At 35.3% G+C, this 25,603-nt stretch overlaps 1 protein-coding gene across 1 annotated transcript in view; it reads right to left on the bottom strand.

Annotated features, from left to right (window-relative positions):
* Positions 1-14,999, bottom strand: part of LOC129740219 (uncharacterized) — a 79,379-nt gene extending 64,380 nt beyond the window's left edge. The window contains exons 1-2 of the mRNA XM_055731834.1: positions 14,937-14,999; positions 14,722-14,847 (exon numbers count right to left, since the gene is read on the bottom strand). The gene's annotated coding sequence lies outside the window, so the exon portion shown is untranslated. The remainder of the gene's footprint in view (positions 1-14,721; positions 14,848-14,936) is intronic.
* Positions 15,000-25,603: the final 10,604 nt, after the last annotated feature.

Below are 25,603 nucleotides of genomic sequence, written 5' to 3'. Positions count from 1 at the left end.
TCTTGTATTTCAAGTTGACGTCTGGTAGCGAAATTGGGTTTATCTTGGTTTAGCCCTTTACCCAATATATTGTGGAGATTTTAAGTCATCTACAGCATTTTAAAGTTCAGCGGAAGCCGCAATCTTCGAATTCAAGATGGCGTCTGATGGCCAAATCCGACTTCTACTCGTTGATCGCTTTGCACTAATACCCATTTTGGGGGGGTTTTATGCGATTATCTGTCATTTATAGTATTTTCAAGTTGAGCGGCAGCCGGCATCTTGGCTTTCACGATGGCGTCGGACAACGAAATTCGACTTCTTCTAGCTTAGCCCGTTCACCAAATATCCATCTTGGATTTCAAGATGGCTTCAGATAGCGAAATTAGACTTCTACTCGTTTAGCCCTTTCACCCAATACCAATATTGTTGGGGTTTCATGCAGTTTTTAGTCATTTTAAAGTTCAGCGGAAGCCGCTACGTTGGATTTTAAGATGGCGTAAGACAACGAAATTTGACTTCAACTAATGGTTTATCCCACGGGTCATTCACAACCAATCCCTTTTGATTCAAACAGTCTGTCATCATTTACTGTAGGGGAGAATGAGGATACTTGATCCCTTGGGATACTTGATTCCTTAGCTATATCTCCAAACTGGAATGTCTTACAAAGATCAAATGTTCTAGAAAAATGTGCCAAAATGAGCAAAATAACAATGCTTGGAGTTTAAAAAATTTTAACAAAATAATTGTTTGAGTAATTGAACTTTGTTTGAAAAATTTCACAAAATGTAACTTGAAGATCTTTTTTCATCACTTTAAAATGTTCCTTACATGGGAAAATTATGAAAAAAAATATTTGTTCCAATGTATCAATCGTTCGAGCGTAAAATGAACTTCATAATGCCATATTTTCAAAGCAATGGAAAACTCGCAACTTTTTTCAGAAAAAGTTTTCTAAAATATTGATTATGGGTACAATTGATCCCCTAGAGTTGGGTTCAATTGATCCCCCTTCCAAACGGCATATTCTTCTTCTGAATTGATCTGTATGATTGCTGATTACGAAATTACTAATATTTATCCAAAAACTAATAGTTATCAAACATGTCTGAAAAAATGAGCAAAAATAATTAATTTTCTTATAGTTATAAAAAATAGCGCCTTTAAGTATGCAATGTTATTAGCGTTGAGACAAAGTTATAGAATTTTCTTCTTATGTCTGCTATAAATTGTGAAATGAGAACAAACATGACCAAAATAGTCAATTAACATTCTATCTTGGGGTTTTGTTTGATTTTTATACAAGGATTGGGGCTTCCTGAATAAAAGATCAAGTCTCCTTCAATAGGGGATCAAGTCTCCCCTAACTTCAGAAAAATCGCAATTTTTTTACTCCCACGAAAATGCTTCTAGTTCGTCAACGGGTTCAAGTATCATTCTAAATTTTGGAGCATAGAAACTTGAAGTTACAAGCTGTCAGAAAATGTCAAAGACGGCGAGTTGCTAATTTTTTCTAAAAAGATACGGTGAAAATAAGAAAAGGGGATCAAGTATCCCCACTCTCCCCTACTGATGATTAACAACTCAGAAATGAGGAACTCATCCTAAGCGTGTAATTGGTTGGCTTGCGAGAGAAACGTCAAATTTTAACTTTGTATGTGGTCATCATTAAAGCATTATTAAACTAATTAGCCATTTATCTGACCATAAAAAAGCTACTAAGCATTGAATTGACTAACGCCATGTTGGTTGCAGAATCGAAATGCACAAAATGACGCCATGTTGATGGATTCACAATGCAAGTATTTAAAAATATGTTTTCAGGCCTGTTTTTCATCAATTACATCATGATTGCCATCAGATTTGACGAGACGCATTTATTTAAAGATACTATTTCATCCTAAAATCTTGACTGGCAGTAGAAAAGATGCCCATAATATGGTTAGAACATTGGCGTTTTGGCTATTAATTTTACCAGATCATATGTCAATAATGCAATTATCATTCATCAACCATCATGGTTGCTGAAAAAAATAAAAAAAAAACTCTGAGAACTCACAGAATCGAAAAAAGCAACAACAAAAGCATAATGATTTTATCGAAGTTTAAAAAGTTGGTCATGATGACGTTTTTAGGATGGGATAGGATAGATTATAGCTTTATGACAGTTCTGGTGATGTTATAGAATGCGCTTTAGCTTTTTATGAAGATTGATAGTCCTTACAAAATTTTGCTGACCATAATAAAGCTAAAATTGTTGCTTGGGATGGGTGATGAAAAAGTTGTTTACTGAGGATTGGAATAAAACTAAAAGAAATAACTGCAAAATGAAAATAACGTACCTACTGATTAACGACAAAAATAAGGAAATGTTTACTAAACGCATTTTTTTTGTTCTGTTCTTATGTGACAGATTTTCTCAATTTATACCGTCAACTAGGGTATCAGACAATAGGCATCAGGCCAAAGTTGGTGGCACATCACATCGACGTAGTCAGAAAAATTATAAGTTTCGTAAACTTCCCTCGAACGTAAGCTTCATCGGTCTTTTTTTCTATTTAATACATGATAGGGATATCAATTCTAGTAACATAAAGGCACTTTTTTAACCCCAAGTTTAGCTCTAAATACTATTTTAAAGCATGAAAAATGTGATTGATTTATCCTTAATTTCATATTGCACTGTCTAAGTAGTATCAATTCAAAGTAAAACATTCAACGAGTGAAAATGAGTGATTTTCAAGTGAAATGAAGGAAACAACAAAAATTGTCGCCCAGTTAACGAAATGGTTAGCAAAGTTAGGCTTATTGTTAGGTATTTTTGGTATTTTAGATCATGCTTGCTACAGACTGTCAGTATCGATAGAAGATGTAGCAGTCGACTAATCGAGGTCTATTAATACGCATAATGGAGCCTGTTTCTTCACGTTTACTTTGGTGTAACTGGCTAACGCGCCCTTTTACTGCAGCGGAAATTGCGAGTTCAAGTCCCATCCGGGAGCCGTTGTATCTTTTCCAAAATATTTACGATATTTACGGCTTATGATCTTTCTTTCTCTGATGTCTCTACTCGCAAATTTTCCATAACCTTCAAAAATTTAAAATATTAAATAATCACATTTCTAGGAAATTGCCACATTATCGACACTGCTCTATCTAACGTACTTTTTACGAGAAAAATCCAGTGATCTCGAACCACTTTTTTCTAAAGTTTTGGGTTAAATATTAAAAACGTTTTACCGTCGAAACTAACGTTCTTAATTTCTCCATAAACATCAATTTTTTGCCCCTGTAGTTTGAAAACTAAAACAAACACATATAGGATCTCAATGAAACTTGAGGTTTCCTCGAAGAGAATCCATACACTTAGGACTAAGCGTACATCTTTCGAGGATATGATGGCTCGCATCTTAAAAATGCAAAATTCCACTAGCCCACAGAGAGTGTACTATGTATGCCGCGACCGGGATTCGATCTCATGACCGTTAGCCTAGAAGACTTGAAGGCTATCTTCTACGCCGCGTAGTCAGAGTTTAGAATCAAGTTATTTGTAGTCTGAACTCTAGTATGTATTGTGAATCTAAATCTAAATAATCAATCCTAATGTGGAATCGAAGTTCGCATTTGGGATCCGAATATTGGTTATTATGCTACTCTCTGGAGCCACTACATTAGTTTTTAAGCAGAATGCATTCCAATCAATCCATGTAAAGGTTGACATGATTCTGATACCTTATGATCTCAACTCAATGTACGAAAAAATAATCTTTTAAATGATATTTTAATATTTTAATACGGAATTGTACTCATACTAACGTCTAACATTCTCATCGTGATTGTGATTGCGTGTTATAAAAATACGAGAAAATGTCGGCACCCTCTATCGCACACCGAGAAATGTCCTTTTTTCCTATCTTGGTAAAAATATCGGTGATAAAAGTCCTGTGAACTATGTCACATGTGGAAACCTCATTCTCGTGATGGCAGGAGCTGGTTGGTGTGGAGTTATTGGTGCTGTTGTTCATTTTTTCCCCCTGGCAGTAAGACGATGATACTGCATCGAGTTTGAGACGACGACAACGACGACGGACGATTCGAGTGGGTCCTACCTTGGATAGCTAGTCGCTGCTCGATGGCTTAGCTCAAGTGTGTGGGTTCAATAGATTCAGAGTAATTGGGTGAATCCTTTGTCGTTTCCTCCAGTGCAGTGAAAGCCGTAAAGCTCGTTCCTCCAAGGCTACAGCAAAAATACTCAATCGATTTAGCAAATATTTTCACGCCGTAGTGCACTCTAGACAGATGGGTTGGAATGTGTTTGGATGGCAATGGTTTCAATATTCAAACACGATGATAAAATCTTTGGAACGCTCGAAATGCTTTGGCAAACATAAGAAACCCCCGGCCTAGCAGAAGCAGTAACAGTAATTCATATGATGTTTTTATTGTTATTATTTTCCTATCTTCTTTACTGGAATTGTGTGCTCTTAGTCTGCATTCGATTCGAAATGTCTTAATCATGGTTCTGATTCCTAATTCAGAACAATATTGTATAAGTCAAGCTTGGTGACAAATATTAATTTCAATTTATATATTTAAAATGTGTAGCGTTAAAATCGAAGCCACAATTTCAGTCGCTCAGCTTTCTTATAAGTCAACACAAAGTTCAACAAACATCCAAAACTATTTATAAAACGGTTAAAATCCTGAATCGCCCCTTTTCAAGAGATTATCTCAAAATGAAAATCAATTATAAAACTATTGAGTTTGAAAAGACTTGTAAAGATATGAAGCAGTCTTTATATGTTTCAAAATTTAGGAAAAAAATGGGTTAAGTGTACAAAAACTACAACCTTAAAACTACTGTAAGATGAGTTTTTAGCCCCTGTGTTTATGCAAATATTGTAAACAAATAGAATATTTTTCGTTTGATCATTTTTCAGCTTTTTTTTTGCCTTTTCATGGATAGTACTCAAATTTCTGCTGGATTTTCGCGGCTTTTACCTGGTTACGAGTTTAAAATTTAGAAACACAATACCCAGATTTGCCTGGCCTGGATACGTACAGAAAAAAATCTTTAAAGCTTACTCCATAATTGACAGCATGGATCATCCAAAATCTGGACGCACTGTTTATTATACCATAGCGCTCCTGGTTGTCGAATCTGGAATGTTTTGACAGTATTTTGTTCGGAATTGTTTTTTTTATTTTAATAGACTTGTTTTATATACCTTTAATCATTGGGATCAACATGTGATCCGTTGAATTATTACCAAATAAATAAATAAATAAAAAAAAAAGTTTCCTCTATTAGTGCTGAAAATTTCATAAAGAATCGTTTTGTTAATAAAGTTACACGTAATGGAAACCGCGAGGCGGAAATTAATTTCGGACACCCACGTCAAAAACCCGACTTGGTTTGGTTCAAAAATCGTGAAATCTGATTTTGGGCGGCTTCCTGGTAAAAAATTTTACAAAGCCACTGGTCGGGGTGATGTCCCCGCCAAGTTCAAATTCGTTTTTTCCGATAAGTTTGCAAGAAAGTGTTTGATCTGGCAAGGTATTTGCAGCTGTGGACGAAAAACCCCGGTTTTTGTGAAAAACGTGACCATGGACTCCGAAATGTACAAAAAAGAGTGCAGGATAAATGAAGCTCCCTGACAACGACGCAAGGCTTGTTTATGTTAATTTTTCTTTTTTCTCTCCGACGTGCAATAGTGTGCATTCCTTTGCGCCACCTTAGTAAAAGTGTACCTCATTGGTCAGGGGGAGCAGCACCTCGGATAAGCGAATCCTCGGTTTACACGGAAATGCTTTGAAAACCTCATCGTTTTGCTCTGGTTTTGCATATCATACAGGCGCATTTCTCAGTGTATGCATGAATTTTGTTTTGGCATTTAATCGACATTAGTCGGCGATTTTAATAATTTAACGTGTCAAAAATCGCCGATTAGATAGCAAATCAATATATAACGGTGATGATAAACTGCTATACATCTTTCAGGCAATGTCTTATTATAATTTTCATAAGATTCGTTATTTTAAAGTGCAAAGTTAGATTTCATAAGAGTCTTATGAAATTCTTTCAATATTCATAGGAAAAAAATAGAAGAAATTGGGAAAAATAATGAATGAATTTATTCCTTTAGCCATTTTTCAATCGTCATAGGAAGTTGTGGAATTATTTATTTTGTTCTACTACTTAATTGGTTAGTTTGAATCGAAGTTTTTTTTCGTGAACGTTGAAAATATTTGTTAACTGAAATTCATTTTTTGTTTACTTTTCAGCATGTTGACCGAAAAAAACAAAAGGGTGTTGTTGTGCTACTGATGATGGCCGTAATGTTTGTGATTCGAAATAAATGAGCCGAACAATAAAATGAAAATTTTTTAACATAAAATATTGTGAATTATCTCTTCAAACGTGACATATCCTGTTTCCAAAAGACCCTCTTATGAAAAGCAACAACTGCTCATTGAAGTAGGTGTTCATCTGCTGAATTATTTCACGTCATAAGACAATATTACGAACGAATTCATTGTTTTTTTTATATGGCACCAATTCATAAGAGAATCTTATGGCTGACCGTCAACTGGGGCAACATGGAACACTCTTCAACTTCAATGGCTTCTAAAAACTCACGTCTACCCATACCCTTTATGCACCCAAAGTTTTAAGGTTAGTAAGACATCAAACTGACGTAGTCAGAAAAATTATTGGTTTCTTCAGTTATTTTAATTTTTTTCAACATGCTTTTTTCACTATATTAAGAAAAAGAGGTTACTTGAAAAAAAACTTCGATTTTAAAGAAAAATCCCATGAAAACGTATGTAAATGTATAGTTTTTGATAAATGTCTGATGTGATAAAAGCCATTGCGCATGAAAAAAAAACCAATTGCAGTAATTGCTGGTTCTGTTGAAACTGTTTTTTACATTTTTCCTGATCATAGGCCTGCATGCATACATTTAGGGGTAAAAAAAATACAACAAAACATTCTACTAGCTGAAATCATAAATATAAATGTTTGGATGAATGAAATTTCAATGAAGACAAATGCGTGATGCAAAACAATAATATTCGAGCATATGGAAACTAGATTTACAAGGCGTTTCTTTGATTTGTATTTTGTTGCATTTTAACCCAGACACCTAACTTAATTATAAAAATATTTATTTAAAAAAATTTGGTGATGGTTCGTAAAATATTTTTACACCAACAGTATTGGAATAGGATGATCGAACCATTAAAAAGTTTGTAGATGATATCATGAAGCCAATTCGTCATACTGGGTAAAGTTTTTTACGACATCGAAAAATGTTAAAATTTGTACATTTATTGATGGATTTTTTTAATTTTGAATAAAAATGAAAAACTTGAAAATACTAGCTTAAGATGTGAGAAACTATGTCATCATCATTTTGTATTCATTAAAAGATAGCTCGATTATGTAATATAAAATTAAAAATTATCAGTGCTGTGGTATTGAAGTTTTGCATCTTACTCCGCTGGTGCATGATGCCCCGTTTGATGATTCATAATTATATTTTTTAAGTGATGGATTTCGTATGAAAACGGTAGCTCGGGTAACGCAGAATCCCGGATAAGTGGAGTTCTAGTGACTGTAGGTAACATTTTAGTGCAATTGAAGCCACGAGATAATCGAAAAAACTGTCATCCTTTTTTGAAGGGATGCTGTTGAATTTACTCCTAGATTTGAGTTTGGAATTTGAATCTGGTCTCGGAGCTTTACTTCATATTATTTTCTAAAGAGCTTATATTAACTTCCTACTCAGAGAAATGCATAAATGACTCGTAACGCTCCAGCTTCAAGTCATGATAATTTGTGTAGCTACTAAATTCTGTCATGGATTTAAAATCGCTCGTCATGACTAAGTAGATGACTGGAACGCTTAAAGCCATTTGATGGTAAATTTAGCTGAAGCATGAAAAAGCAACCGGACATCCGGTGAAGCAAGAGAGAAGTCTCGCTTGAAACTCCTCCTGCCACCGGCGCATTGCTCAATGTGCGGTCTGGCGGATGTTTGCCACACACTTCAAGTGGTGCCTTCCGCCGCAATCTTTCGCCGAGTCGACGGTGGATGAGGCTTTGGGGGAGAAAACAGCACACAAAAGCTTACGTTGTTTGCGTTTTTTCGCACTTTTTTCTTCCACTTTTTGCGTTTTTCTTCTGAGACGAACAGAGTTTCCGTTTTCCTCTGGGCCAAAAATAGGTCAATCAAGTGTATAATTTGCTATTTTCTCGTCCTTCCACTGCTTCCAATTGGAAATTTGATTCTTCTAGACAGTGTTTTTTATCTTGCTTCTAGTCGCATCTCTCAAAGCGGTTTATGATATGACGCAAATTTAATTTCAAGAGATGACTTGAATTAACTTTGAGAATTGAGTATTAAAGTGCAGTTTAAAAGCTGCACCACATGAACAGTCCAACCACAATCTCACTATGACAAATTCCAGTAATTTTTAGTTTCGTTAGAACTAAATTCTACATCTTTTCTGTCACAAAAGCTGATAAGAAAATACATAAATATGCTGTATACATTCAGGGATAAAAGTTATTACACATAAACTATAACTGAAATGACAAAATAAATGTTTGGAAGGTTGATTCCAAACAATAATATTTCGGTATGTTGTAAAGAAATTCGAAAAGCGTTACTTTGAATTGCATTTATTTTTTTTTTAATATTTTTAAATAATATTTATAATAACAATTATCCTTTTCAAAAACAGGTGCAATTGTCTAACAAATATTATATAACCAACAGTGTTGGTATAATATAAAAACATAAATATTAAGTTTGTAGATGATTTTATTATGCATATCCGTCATACTAAGGCTATGATCATTATCCGTATCCGGGCACTTTATTTCGGGGATAGCTAAGTTACTAGAGCTTGGATATGCAAAACTTTAGTAGCGTTGTGTTGGTTATGAAAAGGACTATCTTGCCTATTTTTGATAGATTTTTAAGTTGACGTGTGTATGAGATATTTACGTTGCAAAAAGACATGGTTAAAATAATTTTGCACAAATTTGCTCCTTTTACGCATTTTGCGCCTCGAAAATTCTTCATTGTCGACTTGAAAGCTTATGAACTGTTGATTTTTTCTAACTTTTTTTTTTGGCTCAAACGGTTAAGAAGTACAAGGAGCCACTTAAGGATGCTCACGAAGTTCAAACCAAGCATCGAGGTGGGACCCTTGATCTTAAATATGGGTAAATAGAATATGGTTATTAAGAATAACTAAAAGTAGACCGCTTAACTATGCAGTAAACCTGTTTCCGGATGGCAAAAAGTGTTGCCTGACAAGTAGACACCGAGTAAATAACTAATAATGAGCAATTCCATGGATCGCAATCTGTGCAACCGATTTTTACGCAATGTGACATGTGTGTTCTGATGGACAAAGAAATTTATGATATAACCGAATTTAAGAGGTCAAATTCTTCGAGATGCCTTCTCATAAAAAGGTTCGAACCAGGTTCCAATTAGTTTTTCCAGGTGAATTTGTGTAAAATCATAATTTTGCAAAGGTTTTGCTTCTGTGGTAAAAAAATTAATCATTACCTGACTGAAAAAAGTGTGCAAAGATAAAAAAGAGATTTTATGAAAAAGTTAGAGTATTTGTTGAAATCATCGATAAATTTTTTTCTTATATTTTTTCATTAAATGTCATATTAACACCTTCATTTCCTCCATAGAAAGTTTTTCGATCAAATGAATCGTTTTTTTAAAATACACACGTTTGTAACTTCCCGGATACTAAATGATCATAGCCTTAGGTGAAGTATCTTACATTTGTCTTCTAGAAGTTGTCAAAAAACAACCGCAACATTTTCAAATCGAAAGTGATACGTCACCTCAAGGAACTTTAGTCATAAACCTTATCATCATGCCAGTGTTTTTTTTTTTTTGTTTCACATATATTTTAACTTTAAAGAAACTTTAAAGTACCGTTAAAAATTTTGTAAATATTTTTTCCTAGTAAGTACATTAGCTATATCAATTAATTTTTTGTTTGTTTTTTTTTTGTATTAGTTATTTATAAAATATGGATCCCTTCAAAGGAATACTCTTCCCACTGTGATTCATCCTTAGTTTAGTTTAATTTACTTGTCCAGCTTCATTCCCTCGTATTAAGTATAAAATATTTTTGTTAGGGTGCTCAGCATGAATAAATTTTGCTCGCATTTTTGTTTTTTTGTTTGCTGCCAGACATGCTGAGAACAGAAAGCGTCTATTACCAGAGGGCTCATATAAGCTGTTTGGTGTGGGGGAGTGTATTGGGCCGCTTTATATATGTACAAAAAGTTTTATACGGCATAGAAAAATGCTAAACATTTATTACCTACTGCCGAGGTTGAACAATTTAAAAAAAAACTATCTTAACCCTCTAGTGCCAAAAGGGTCCAAAGGTCAACTGAAATCGGTATAAAACATACGCCAATCATGAAATTTACATACTTTTTGTGCAGAATGTTTCAAAATATCCATACTATCGAAAACTGTTTAACTAACTATTGTCAAAAGCTACAGTTAAGCAGAGCTTTAAAACATTAACAAACTGGAAATGGACCAACATATTTTTCGAAAAATCATCAATTCGGTAGTCTCAGAATATGATCCATGATCCATATGTTATCAATCTAAAAAAATGATTGGCAGTAAGGTGTAAGAGTTATTACCATCCTGGATCGAAAAATGATTCGACAATTCGAAAAATATGTGCAATTTTCACTTTTCAAGTGGAAATATCTCAGTTATTTTTGGAACCATTTTAACAAAAAAAAATATATGAGAATATAGCTATGAGCCAATATAAATATGTTTCAAAAATCTTTCAAAAACTGTTTTCAATTCAACATAATTTGTCAAAAAATTCTCAACTATAAAATATCCAAATATTTTACACCGAAATTTTCAAAATTGATGGAATGTTTTGAAAAAATACTTCGCGTTTTGACATTCGCGCCCATAACATCATCATTTTTATCGCAAAGCCCTCTGCGTGTCGTTTTCAGCTGCAAATCGCCATATTGGCGATTTGTAGCAGAACTATTTAACATGCAGCGCTAACTAGATAACAGTTACGGAACTAACAAAAGGGTGATGATAGCTGATTTTTAACACAGCACTCAATGGAAGTTGTATTTAAAACTGTGGTTTTTGCGGAAACTGGAAAATTTCGAGCAGGAAAAATGGCAAACTCTGGTAGAAAATCTTCGATTTGCTAGTCCCGATGGTTTTTGCATGAGCAAATTAAGATTTTATGTAATGTTTTAATCAAAATCATTTGTGATTTTTTAAGATTCAAACCAAGACGAAGCTATTTCGATAGAAATAGACATGGTGGATATGCTTGACTACGTTGGAGATTCTGCCCGGCCAATCCGAGAAGGGTTTTAAGCCAATCACGTACTTTTAATCGATTACCGTGAGAAAACGTATGAATTTGTAAAGCTGACAGGATATGTTACACAAACATCACGCAGTACCTCATCATATTCAGATTAAACACACACACTCCATTTCTTCATGGATTTTAACCTGTAGTTGAAAAGTCGGAACAGGAAAGTGCAAACAAATCATCCCCTTTTTTTAATCGGTAAGGTTAAACCCAATCTAATGACTGGATTTCAACACAAATTTATTTCTTGTAGATTCCGGAAGGTAGTATACATGCCTTGCACTGATGCTGCTCAAGCGTGGGGTAAGACAAAAAATGGACAAAAAAAACAGCGCCATGCTGTGCCAAACCTATTCAAGAGTAATATTGCGTAAAAAAATTGCAAGATTGCAAATCAGTCCAAAAGTACTTGTTTGAATGTCCTGTTGCCGGTTATTTTAAACTCAAAAAACATCATCGTTATTTTTGTCAAGTTCAAATGAATATGTGGGTACTGAATGCACCTTTAGCAGAATTTATTTTTTATATTCATTGAAAGATAATGATTTTATTGTAGCTACAGTACCATTTGATTGACTTTAATCAGAATATACGATTTAAAATATGTTTTATAGTTTTATTTTCTTAGGAAATTTAAATGCATTTTTTGTACACTTTCGAAGATGTGTGATGAAAAGTAATAATAATAAACAGTTCATGACTACATAACAATTATCAATAAAAATGAATGTCTTCAAAATTTGTCGTTTTTTAGAATGGGTTTTGTAAGATTGACAACACCACATATGATAGCCATTATATCGTCCACAACACTCAAAATGCTAGAATCTAGCGTGTCTTGAAGAATCTTGAACATTTTTATACGCTGCATTATTCGTTCAACATTGATCCGAGCTTTTGCAATTGATTCGTTAAATTGTGCGTGATGTGGTGATAATCTTTCCTGGTTGCGCATAAAGTGCGATATGCGATCTTATGTCTTTTCGTGAAAGTTTAGTTAGTTTTTTTTTTCTAAGTGGCCGGCAACACTCCTCTACATTGTATTGTAAAGCCTTTATCGACCATCACTTCATCCAAATAAGGATTAAGAGTATCAACTAGGTTTTTTTTGAATAAAAATAAGTCTATCTGCTGCTTGACCCGAGTAAGCCTTGCTGAAAAAACGTTATCAGACTAACGCCTATTAGAAATTGAGCAGTTCTACGTGATTTGTAGTGAGAGTAGGTGTGCATTGAATGGTTTCTCGAGTAAACATTTTCTTCAAGATTTTTTGTGTCGTCAGCCCAGTCTACACATTCACGTCATTATCCGATATCAAAAAGTGTGATGACAGGACATTAGAAGTCTGAAAGGATTTTTTCAATTCATGTTGATCAATTGCTTCGTGATTCATTAATTTGCTAGGTATATCTTCCCAATCTTCTTCAGCAATATCACTCGTTACATCATCCCGTTCATTGCTTGAACATGGACACAAACTCCCATCGAGCATAACAGAGCTGCCAAGTTTTGATGATAAATCATCATCGATATCATTATTCAGATTTTGCTTATACGAAACTTTCGTAGATCCTTGGTCTTCTAGGCATACGTTGCACTTATTTTCGGTAGTAATTTTAGGATGTGATTTTTCAACAAAATTTCGGCGATACGATTGTTTTGCTTTGTCGTAAGCGGCACAGGCCGAATAAGCGGCATTTGCCAAAGCAACAGATGGTACGGCCGAGTTCTTAAGATATTTTCCACCTGAAAAAACGGTAAAACGTTGGCACCACACAGCTGTTTCCGAAAACTAAAAAATAATACATATAGATCAATAGATGGGTCACTGATAAAGATGGGTTTTGAAAGTATGAACGGTTGTGTAGAACACATTTTCTTACAACTTTTCTCCAACCCAATCTGGATAAATCGTTCTCCAAACATCGAAATATCAAAATTTTCCGTTTTGTTTTGGAAAAATAGTACACAAAATGACATTTCCACCCATAATATCATCATTTTGATCGAAGTGCCTTCTGAATGTCGTTTGGAGCTGCAAATCGCCAATGTTGAGGAGTAAAATCGTTGATGACTAGTAGGATGGGGAAAAAAATCATTCTGAACGAAGATCCGCAACCTTGTTTTCAACCATGATTTAATATTCTTAACCAAAAATCTAGGCTATATTACTACATCATAGTATTTTTACTATGTGAAATTTAGCTACAGATTTAGGATATCAGAATGGAATTTTTTAACCAAAATCCAAACAATATCCATTCTTTTCGAGGAATTCACCCACTCGAAGTATCAATGAAGGTGAATGGGAGTCCATAAATTGCAACTATGAAAAATCGATACTTCCGACTTACTTTTGTATCTCACTTCCCGTTCACAACAAAAGGGAAGAACCACACTAGAGAAACAACTTCAAAGTTAACAATTAGATTCGACGTTCGACCTTTGTATCACCTTTGTGCAAACACACAAAAGACGAGACCTGCCTCCGGTGGGAAAACTTTTCATGATTGAAATTCAGCTTCACATTCTCGTTCAGGAGTCGATCCTACTGGGCTGAGCTGATTGAATCGCCACGTCTCCCCACCACTAATGCCTCCCACTCTTCTATGATCCGGTATCGGTTTGTGTATTCACCGGAAATGGCAGAGAAGCAGCAAAACGGCGGCCACCCGTTCGTTCCGCTTTGAAGAACATCGTCGAATGGCAAACCCGAAAAACGACCCACAAAAGGTTTGTGTCAGAGAGTGTTGAAGTACCTGCCATGGATTGGAACTGGTTTGAAAAATTTACATATGCCTTCCGGGCAGCGAGCAGCGAAGAAGTCAAGGATTATACAAATATTGGAACATCTTGTGTACAGCGTGCGAGGGAGAGAAAGCATTTTTGGAAAGCCTTCGTTCCAGCCAGCCATCATCCCACATTGAGTGGAGAAAATGTTTCCATATCATTGGGAAAATTAATTTGCCCCCGGTGCCTACACGCTCAGAAAGAAAGATTGTTTACGCATTGTTCGCGTCCTTAAAAGCTTTCTCGGTTCCTAAAGGCGTAGAATGCAGACGACGACGAATCTTGGCGCCAGGCACGCCTCAGGATTGATTTGCATGAGCCGGCGGTATTTCTTCGAGGCTGATAAAATTCCATTTTTATACTTTTTTTTAACACAACTAGTTGTATTAGATCTTTAACTTTAACAATGTTTAAAAGTGCTGGGTGTATCTATCAAGGCCGTAATAGTCTCGGCGAGTCATTGTTTTTTATGCTATGTACCTTCCTATAGAAAAAAAATATCAAGAAGCAGTAACTCACCTTCTAAGGTATCGTTTAAATTATTTACAGTGCTTGTTTCTAACGAAGTGGTGGAATCAGTCGCTGTCTCGAGTACTTCTACGATCACCTGCTCTGGTCCCGATTGATGCCAGCCTGTGTCCCATGCTGTGGAAAAAGATGCAAACGCGCGTTGTTAGCTCAGGTAATATATTATTGTAATATATTATTATTATCTAAAAGGCTGCGAAACATACTGGGAACTTTCTGGCTATCGTCGTGTTCCAAAGGCTTTTCATGCTGACCGTCGTAATCCAGCTTGGTCTGTAAAAGGAGAAAAAGGATTTTCGTGAGTATGGTGTGTGAATCGATTGCAGGACAAATATTTCTACTTGTTCTTTGAAAACACATACAAATATGTTAACCTCATTATGCGTTGTTTAAAGACAGTCCATCTCAAACCTTAAACTGATTGGAAGAACAGTTAAAAAATTAACCCTCTAAAACCCTTTTTTTTTCGCTGTAAAACTCATAAAAATTTAGAATTATGATCAAAAACAACTTATTTCTACGGAAAACTTTATCGTAGAGGACAAGTTTTTGAATTTTTTTTTCTTCAAAAATTGCATAACCACAGGGGCTAAGGACACTGGGTTCGCCGTAGAGTCGCGCGAGCTCTTGGTTTATCTTTCGCCTCCATACTCCGTTCTAATGCACGCCGCCAAATATTAATACTCGTCGCTCGAATACTCCGAGTGTACGCAGGTCCTCCTCGAGTGATATCCATATCTCGTGCCCGTAGAGAACAACCGGTCTAATGTACAGGTAACACTTCGTGCGAGTGCCAAGTCTTCTCTACCGTGATTGCTAGTGGAGACCCATGGGTCAACGCGGCAACACACCTCAATATCCGGGATGTGTGTTGCTGCTTATATTTAACATGCCAGAATGAATGTACATCCAAAATTCAGCCTTTACTCCAATCATGAGTTCTCAATATTTCAACGTTATTGGCAAGAGATGTGAACGCTAGTGTACGGTTACCATATCCCGCGGCACAAAAAAGAGTACATTGAGATCATTTATCCAAAAGTCAGGAGAAACGTGAAACAGTAGAACCCCTATCAGCCGAACTCCAGTTTTCTGAGCTCCCACGTTATCCCAGCCATCAGGTTGACCCAAGATCCTAATATTTACCGAGCTTTGCGCCCGGATGGTATGCAAAAGAATGTACAGTAGAACCCCGCTTATCCGAGGTAATAGAGGGAGAGACCACCTCAGGCAAGTGAAACCATGGATTAAATATGGACAAACCCAACTCTTTTGCTCTGGTTTTGCATATCATTCAGGCGCATAGCTCGGTTTTTAAATGCATGCATTAATGTATGGAATTTTTCTATTAACCTTGCGTTTCTGGAAATTTTAGATTTTGAACTTGCAAAAATGTCAATTTTATACCGTTTTTTAGGAATTTAACCCATTTAGGTCATTTTCCCTCAAAATTTATTACTTTAACAATTTATCGCGATAATAAAACACATTTTTACATGGATTTTGAATAAAAATAGTAGCTCGGATAAGCAGGGTTCTACTGGATATATTTCGTGCTATCTGTGGTACCGAGATATTTCAATTCAATCAAAAACTGTCAATGTCTTGGAAGTTATGTTACTTACATGACAATTATAAATTTTCTTTTACAATAATCTTGTACTATACCTTAATTTTGTGCATATTGATTACTGCTTGCATACTCAAAGGAGCTTAACGCGCTAACTAATTTTTACGACTAAAATTGCTTGATTGTTGAAACCAAATGTAGAAGTAATTTGTTGTAAACTGTACTCCTCTTGTAGTTTTTGCATAAGATGTAAATCAAGTTCATAAAATGGAAAAAAATAAATTGGTTTTTCTGATCAAATGTCTTTCAACAAAAAAAAGAGTACATTTGGTAAAATTCCACCAAAAGAAGAGCACGCCTAAATTTCGATCGAAAAAGAGTACATGTTCTCTTAAAAGAGTACGTATGGTAACCCTACGCTGATGAATGGGGCGTGTCTTTTGTCATCGAAAACAAATAAATTCAATTGACAACACTTCTTGTTGGTTAGATATTTAATTTATGAATTGCTTATACTGACTATCAAGTGTGATAAATTCGGGGTAAGTAAATACAATTGGACAAGGCCGTACGAACAGGGGGAGAGGGGGGTTGGAGGGGTTTAAACCTCCCTCCCATGCTGATTTTTTCCAGGTAAAATTTTTGGTTCAAAAAATGAATTTACCGTTATGACGTGAAATATCTCGGTCCCAAAAAGTTCCAAAAAATAGGTGTTAACGAACATATTAGGGAAAGGTCACGCCTCCGGCGATGTTTAGTCCTATATCACTGTAGGCCTTAGAAATTTCATTCTACGACACTATATGACGTTCACGAAACTAATTTTTAATTGTCAGATTTGATATGCAATTTAATAAATCTTTTGTATTGAAATTCAAATCTTGACAAACAAAAACTCTACCTCGTCTTTTACCTTCAAAAGCTGTTCAGGTCATTCTGGCCCGAAGCGCAGATTCCAAGCATCTTAATTTTCATTCCAATATTGAGATTTTGTAGAGATTAAAATAAAAAACAAATTACGGGAATAAGCCCCAATGAACACTCAGGGTTTAAAAGGTCATTAATAAAATTTAAAAAAAAATTAAGGGAAAAAACTTGAATTTCATTTTAGATAGGGTAGAAGCACTAGTTATTGAACAGGTACCAGATATTGAACAATAATATACAGTAGAAAAATGAATCAAAATTCGTTGGGCCACTGTTGAAGCATTTTCTACCTCTGTTCAAATTTTTATCAAGAATCTCGGACTCTTAAAGCCACAATCCCCGAAACTTGAATATGTGGTCAAATTTTGGCATGGTTTTTCGACTGGATGAAGAAAACAGCCTATTTTTGATTGGGGGAAAAATTGGATAAAAGACAAATAAACGTTTAAGATAATGATATTAGTGGTTTCAACTAAGTCTTTTTAAATGATTTCTGGAAGAGTGGAAGCCTTTATAATCCTAAATTTCTTAAAATTTAACAAATTAAAGTGTTCAATCATTGGATCACAGAAAACGCCAATGTTTCAATTATTGAACGTTCAATCTTGCAGTACTCGTTTCGTAAAGAAATGCATGTACCAGTTATTGAACAAACATCGGTTGGTGTTTGGATGTAAACAAACTGTTTCTCGGTTGCTAGCTCAACCAAAATCGCCCCTGCAAGGCATACTATCGAGCGAAATGCCCCTAAATATATGCAATGATATTCGATGTTTACGTGTTCAATAATTAGAACATTGCCCGTTCAATATTTGAATCATTGTGTTTAATCATTGGAACAAAAGTAATTTTGAATAAAAAGGCTTAAATAATAATTTCAAAACATATTTCCGCGAAAAAAATATATCGATTCGAAGCAGAGAAATATGCTTAAGCTACGCTATCAAAATTTTATCAGAAAAACCTTTCGTTATTATTTATTGGCCACAAATGTGTTGAATCTCAAAGATGGTGTTCAATATATATAGTGTTCTTACCCTAATCGGTTAATTTAGAAATGAGATACAGCGAAGCAAAATCAATATTGGATGTCTTTTTGATAAGTAAGATCTTTTTCCTACCGGAAAATCTGGGATATAGGTCACTTTTTTCATCGGACCCCCACATGTTCTCAATATTTTTTTAATTATTATTATTATTAAGTTTTATTCATCAAACATTTTGTTTTAATGAATATGGTATGTTTATACATCGTCGAAAATATGTATTTTCGACAATCAAAAACATCAAACAAACACTCGAGTACTGCAAAGCTGTCAGAAATTATATACAATTTAAAAGTAAAGTTGATTAAAATCTTCTTAATTTCAAATACAGAGAAACGAGAATAAATTACCTACAAAATGAATCTAATATCAAAGTCAGTCAACATTTGCGGCCAAGGGAACGCAACAAACTACAGGTAAAATTTCCTGATAATGAATATTTTGCGAACAGCTTTTGAAGAATAAAATTATTTTTTTAAGAAGTGTATCTAAACAAGTTCATCCATATTTTTTTCGCATCATTTTTAAAATAAAAAAATAAACCCTTTGTATCATTACAAATTTTATTCAGATACGAAATATTCTTCAAGAAACAAATTTTAGCCTCAATTTTATGTTGTGTTTCTTTTTCTTCAAACTTCATGTTTGAAAGGGTTTTGATAATTTACACAAGGCCACAAAACTCACATTTATCTGAGGTGCAAAGAATTTGATAGTTAATTTTGATCATTTATGGTGCCCTAAAACTTTTTAAAGTTAGTTAAAATTATTTAAGAAAATTCTGCACTTTTCTGACAAATCATTAAAAACATCACAAATAAACGTTTTTACTCACTTCTATCAAGACCTCAAGTAATTTTGACATCTGCGAACAAAGTTCTATTGGTTTACTTTTCCAATTTTGTGTAATGAAACATTTTTTTAACAATTTTTTAAAGAAGTATTACCTAGCTTAGCAGAAGAAGAAATGGAAATTAATATGAATAATAATGAACAATTATTATCCTTTTGCTTAATAATTTTCAATCTTGAATTCTGACCTGATCTAATTTTTTTTTAGAATTTGGATTCAATTTCATTAAAAATTAGGTGTTTTATTTTATGTATTCTATTTCTTTGCACTTATTATTATGTCTAAAGCTTTAAATTCTGTTTTTATTCAAAATTTTCAAGTGCAGGCTCGCGTTTATGTAGAGATATAGGACTTTTGGTTGTTTGGGAATATTTCGTTCATATGCTCTTCTATTTTCCATGTAAGATGATTATTAAAGTTTAAATTTAAGGTTTCAATGATAAAAAGCATAAATTTTGTATATATAACCTATTTTTTCTAAATAGAAACATTTAACCTGCGTGATATGGGCATTCTAAACTCGTCTCTTACTTAAATATCTTATCAATTATAACTTTGCTAAGTTTATAATCTCTAATCAAACAATCAATTGACTTTGCTATAAGTTAAAATTTGTAAAATTTCTGCATTTCAACGGAATAGGAAAGGAAAACCACAAATATTTTGCTAAGAGATTGTGTACACATGATTTTTAAAGTTCAAAATATAACATCAAAATGTTACAAAACCTTCTTTCAATTTTAAATTTTTTTTGAAATTTGTTTCTCATTGAAGTTTGTTCATGCCTTGTTATCAAAGCATATTTCCCTCAAATTGAACTGATTAAATATTTAGATTTATCATTCATTTCGTCAATCGGCTGTATGTGCATATTACCCGATATTCGAATTGAGGAACACTTCCCCCTACAGAATATGTAAATACTACACAATTATTTAAACAAAAATTCCATAGAAACTTTAGGCTCGTTGCGCGACACTTTTTCCGTGGTTCGATTTGGCCCAAATTTTGCATGGGTATTAGACCTATTTACCAATTTAAGCCTGCAGCGCGAATGATTTTCGAAAGTCGGCTGATTTGGCGCACTCTAATTACATGTACACTTATTTTTCTGAAATATAGTTATTCGAACACCACCGTGACATCTACTCGAAAAAAGAGCTATTTATCAACTCCACCAGAGAGAATTCCCTTCCATTTAAATTTCCCCAGGAATTTTCACCAGCTCGAAATGATCAATGAGTTTAAGTGCTGCTTATGGACCGGGATCATTTCGTTGATGAGTGAGATGAAGCTGTTTGGTGTAATTACACCGGCTCGGCTTGCGGTAATTACTGTTTCACTTTGCTGATGAAGCTAAACGAAAAACCGGGCGGACGAACAAAGAATTTCCATCAAGCCTCGGAGGCACAAAACACCCACAGCTGGATGGAACCCAAAAGAGGGATCTCTGGCTGATGTTTTTTTTTATTCGTCTGCATCCGCACTCAACTCCTAACCTAACAGATGAATGCTGCGGAATGGATTTTTCTACCGTGTTGAGGGCTAAAATCGAATTATTCACAAGCTACGGAATAAATTTTGTAGGGCGATGGGTTCATTAACGGGTCGATTCTTATTTCACCTGCGAAAACGTACCTCAGACGAACCGTACATTTTTCCAACAGATTCATTTGGGGATATGCTTGTGATGAACCTAAGTTTTAATTTTCTGGGTTGGCCAACCATTGATCAACCTACCCTACACCAAACCATGGAATTAGATAAGACCGACACAAAGCTGTACAGAATTTATGAATTATTTTGGCAAAAGGTAGCCAAAGGTGCGCCGAGAGGAAGAAGTTCAAAAACACACAATACTCGAAAGGTACTTCAGATTAACCGCAAATTTTCCACCAAATTTCACCAGAACACGGCTTCGAGGAAATTGTTTCAGTTCCAGTAACAGATGTGCACCAGGTAGGAGATAATTTTCATCCATTTGGTTTGGGAGTTTTTTTTTGTTTTGTCTTGTTTTTTTCTGTGGTTCATTCAAAGAATCTAACCAGATGAAAACTTTGTGCGGGGTGAGTAGGTACCTTCTTTTTCTTAAAAATCGGACGACCACCACTTGCTATCTACTCTTCGAGCTTCAGGGGAGCAAAAAGTAGCCTTTATCGTTCACTAGCAGCTGAGGTAAGTCGAAGGAAAACGGCAAGGGTTTTTAATCGACTTCCTTCTGTTTGACCTTGATTCGTGATAGTTAGTTTAATTCATTCGCTCGAATAAAAAAGTGACAAGAACTGATAAGCAAAAACGAGCAGAAGTTGTGAAAGTGGAGACTGAAAGATATCAGTTTTACTTGAATTCACTTTCCACAGATGTTTCTAAATATTTTGGGAAATAATTACTTTTTCAAGAATTGATTTCAGTCAACTGGGTGGTCCGAAGTAGAATCATTTGTTTCGTCACCTGTTATCAAAGAACAATTTAAATTTTTTTGACATCATATTTATGTGAATAGCATAGTCCGGTGGCTTTTTTAAGGCAACAAAATAGTAATTCTGACATGTTCTCTCCTTTTTTTTTCATAGAAAATTCAAATTGGGGCTTATTATGCGAGTTGAGTGCCGTGACTCTCGAAATTTCTTTTCTTCGTTCTGACTCCAGCTTCAGGGAAGAAAGATTAGTCCGGTTGAACTTCGAAGACCGATCGCAGCTCATCCGAGCTAAAAGTTTTATTCTGGGGAGATGTTAATGAGCAGCGTATTGGACTTGGCGCAACGAAGTAAATTTTTGCAAGTCACAGAATAACTTGCAGACTCGCAGAATAAGCCCCATTATATCTACTGCGTTATGCGAAACGGTTAGGTGTCTTTTTCTCTTATGAGACTTTCAATTAACATTTCTACATACCTACTCACATGCACTACAATGCCTACAGCTTCGGCGTAGGTTACCTAAAGCAATGTTCATGAGATTGAATCCCGGCCAAGGCATACATAGTATTTTTATGTTGGTTTGTGGTTTTAGCTGTTGATTAATGCTAGCCATCATAACCTCGAAATTGTACGCTCTGTGATAAGAAAAACATTATCAATAATCAGGGAAATTAATTTGATATATGTGTAAAAATAATGATATGTCTAGTCAAAATTGTTGAGATTTGTCTCATCGTAGTAACCGATGAGACGAATAACAACATACACATCATTTACAAACAAATTATTGTAACCATGGTTCCCTATGAATATCTAGGGAACAGGCTAGTTTAAATAGAACATAATTATAGAAATAAAAGTATTCCAGGTTCTACCTCCAACCAGAACAAGAACTCTCCTTTCTACTGCCCAAGTGCTCCCAACAACAGGTTATGAGCGCTACGCCCATAACTAGTGAAAAGGAGGAGAAGCGGAAACAACAGTGGCAAGAAGTGCCAGCGTCGATGGACAACGAACCACGAACCCTTGGAACGTCATCGAGACAGGAGCCAGAACCACTGGGAGGTCGTCGGTGCAGAGACATTGGGAGTTCGTTGTGCCGGGGCCATTGGGAAGTCGGCAAGCCGGGATTCGTGGAAGTTTGTCGGACCAGGAGCCAGCTGGAAGGTCGTCGGACCGGGAAGCCAGATGGAGGTCGACAAGTCAGAAAAAATCGATGGTCGTCGGACAGGTGCCAAGGGAGGTCGTTGGTCCGAATCCATTGCAAGCTGACCGGAATCCATAGGAAGGTCGGCGAGTCGAGAGCCAGCGAAAGGTCGTCGTGCCATTGGAGAGGCATCGGCCCAAAATAAAAGTGTCGAGGCAGAACCAACAAGGTTGTCGAACCGGAGCCACTGGGAGATCGTCGAACTGCCGCTATGAAAGGTCGCTGGGCTGATACAACGAAGCAGTCGTCGGGCTGGAGCCACTGGGGGCACAGGTCTCAGAAAAGACGTCGATGCGAAGGAGAAAGCTTCGAGTCGCAGCAAGGGAGTCGAGACCAGAAGTCAGATGGGAGGTCGTCGGATCGAGGCCAGTTGGAGGTCGTCGAGCCAGGAATCATAGAAGATCGACGGGCTGGAGCCACTGGTAAATCGTCCAGCCGGAAGCCAGAAGTAAGGTCGTCAAGCTGCAACAGGGGAGAGAGCGTGGTGCAATGAATGCGACGAAAGAGGATCGGTGCGTGCGTTGAAGAGTAGCAGCCCCATCTTCAGGAGGAACCACCGGAGGCAGTAAGGAGACTGCAGTGTGTATGTTGAGGAGGAGTGTTGAGATTTGTCTCATCGTAGTAATCTATGCGTTTCATCGTTTCATACGCATCATTTACAAACAAATTATTATAACTATGGTTCCCTATGAATAACAGGCCGGTTCAAATAGAACATAATTATAGAAATAAAAGTATTCCAAGTTTTACCTCCAAATAGTAAAGTCTCTCCTTTCCACTGCTCAAAGTGCTGCATAACAAAACTGGATAGTTTGGCCTATTAAAGTAAAACTTACTAAACCACCATAATACAGTGTGTTTTTACTTTCCTCCACAAAAATAAGTCATTTAACGTATTCTTTCCCAACAAATCGTTCGTTTATTCGGATATTAATAGACTAAGCTTACCAGACGGCCGGTTTTGGTCAGGATATTTAATAAAACTTTTTGAAAAGTCTGATCCGGCCTGGATTTCATTGAAAAACGTCCAGATATTTATTTTATTTATTCGCAAAATTAGAAAATAAGCTCAAATAGTATCATTATATTGTTTAATTTTTACGTCCAAAAAAGGTTTTTTTGAGTTTTAATAAAACAATCTAGAATGGTTTTTGAAAGCATAAAATAAGATTTAAATGTGCTGGTGTTCGATAAGAAAAAAATGTTTTCAGTTATTTTTTTTTCTTGATTTTTATTGAAAATTTGCTTGGTTTTTCCCAAATATGCCCGGATATTGTCCGGATTTTGAGTTGAAAATTTTGAAATCAAATGTCCGGGTATTCTATTTTTTTTATTTCAAATATAGTATTGTATTAAATTTTGTAAAAAAATCACATTACCGAAACTATGAAAGTTCTTCGAAACACGGTTATCTGTGGGTCGAAATTTAACTCGTAACAATTATGTGTCAACTCTCACCATGGCAACACTCGAATATCAACATGGAAAGCATCCTGTTTATGATAATCATTAAGGGGCATTTTTTGTTAGTATACATCCTAGGGGCAATTTGGGTTGAGTTAGCAACCAAGAAATTGTATGCAGGATGGCAACTCATTCGGGAAATGCGGAAAAAAGTCGGGATTTAAAATCCATTCGAAAAATGCGGAAAAAAGTCGAGTATTCCTCCAAGAAATCGGGTATTCTCGGCTCAGCAGCTCCTTGAATATATTTCAATGCCCCAATGCTCAAGGATTACGGACATTTACACTCAAACAATCTTTCTAAAAATACAACTAGAAATTTCAAGCAACTCAAAAATTATAAAATTATTTAATCCAGTAGTAACCGAGAGCTAGCTAGTAGAAATATGAAACATTTCCGTTAGTATTTCTTAGCTGTCTGTAAAATTTCAACTCCCGTTTAACTTTCAACTTCTTTATGAACATCAAATCATAAAGCACATAATTAAAATAACAAGTTACACATTTGTAACTAAAATTAGAACTACGATTATGGGTCGGTATCTGCATATGAAGTGTAGTCAAAGATTCGTTTTATACCTTAGACAGATTTCTTCAATAGGCGAATCCTTAAATATTTTGAAACGTTAAAAAAAAGAATCTTCTAATTTTTGCTAGTATTTAACATTTTGACCTTTTAGCACAGAGAACAGACGTACAAGCTAGCCCACGAAACTTGTGTAAAAATCCCAACACCCTTTTTGAACTAATTTTTGTTTTTTGGCTACAATTACGCCTTTTCGAAAACTGGGCACTTTAAAGTTGATTTGTAACTCTTGAACGACGCAATAGATGGCACTGTTTGCAGTTAGTTTCTAACGTATTTTTCTGGTGATAGCATTTGAAATTTGACACACTTTTTTGCCGGTTTTTTATTTATTTATTTATTTGTTTCGTCAACCGTAACGTAGACTAGTTTGATACATGTGTATTTCCTTAAGAATAGGTTTAAGCAGTGTCTGCTTTACAATTTTTCTTAAGAATTTAGATTTCTTTGATGAAAATATTGTTTTAGTTTTTGTCGAGACATTGTGAAGTCAATGGTTTCGCAGTGTTGATTGTAAGAGGCCATCATGCGATTTATTGGCCCGTTTTTCGCGTAGTTTGTGCGATAGTGAATAATGAAAAATAAATTTCGAATCCGGAGTTGCCGAGAGGGTGCATTAAAGTTTAATTTTGATAGAATTTCTTTTGAGTCTATACGCTGCGAAACGATATCGTTTACAAATATTGCATATTAGCGGAGTTCTTTTAGTGTTTGTATGTTAATGAGCATGCAGCGCGCTTTATATGATGGAAGTGGAAATTATGTCCAACCTAATTTACGAAGGGCATATAGTAGAAATTG

Source organism: Uranotaenia lowii, chromosome 1 (genome assembly GCF_029784155.1).
Source record: "Uranotaenia lowii strain MFRU-FL chromosome 1, ASM2978415v1, whole genome shotgun sequence".
Lineage (NCBI taxonomy): Eukaryota > Metazoa > Arthropoda > Insecta > Diptera > Culicidae > Uranotaenia > Uranotaenia lowii.
This window is presented reverse-complemented; position numbering and strand designations above follow the sequence as displayed.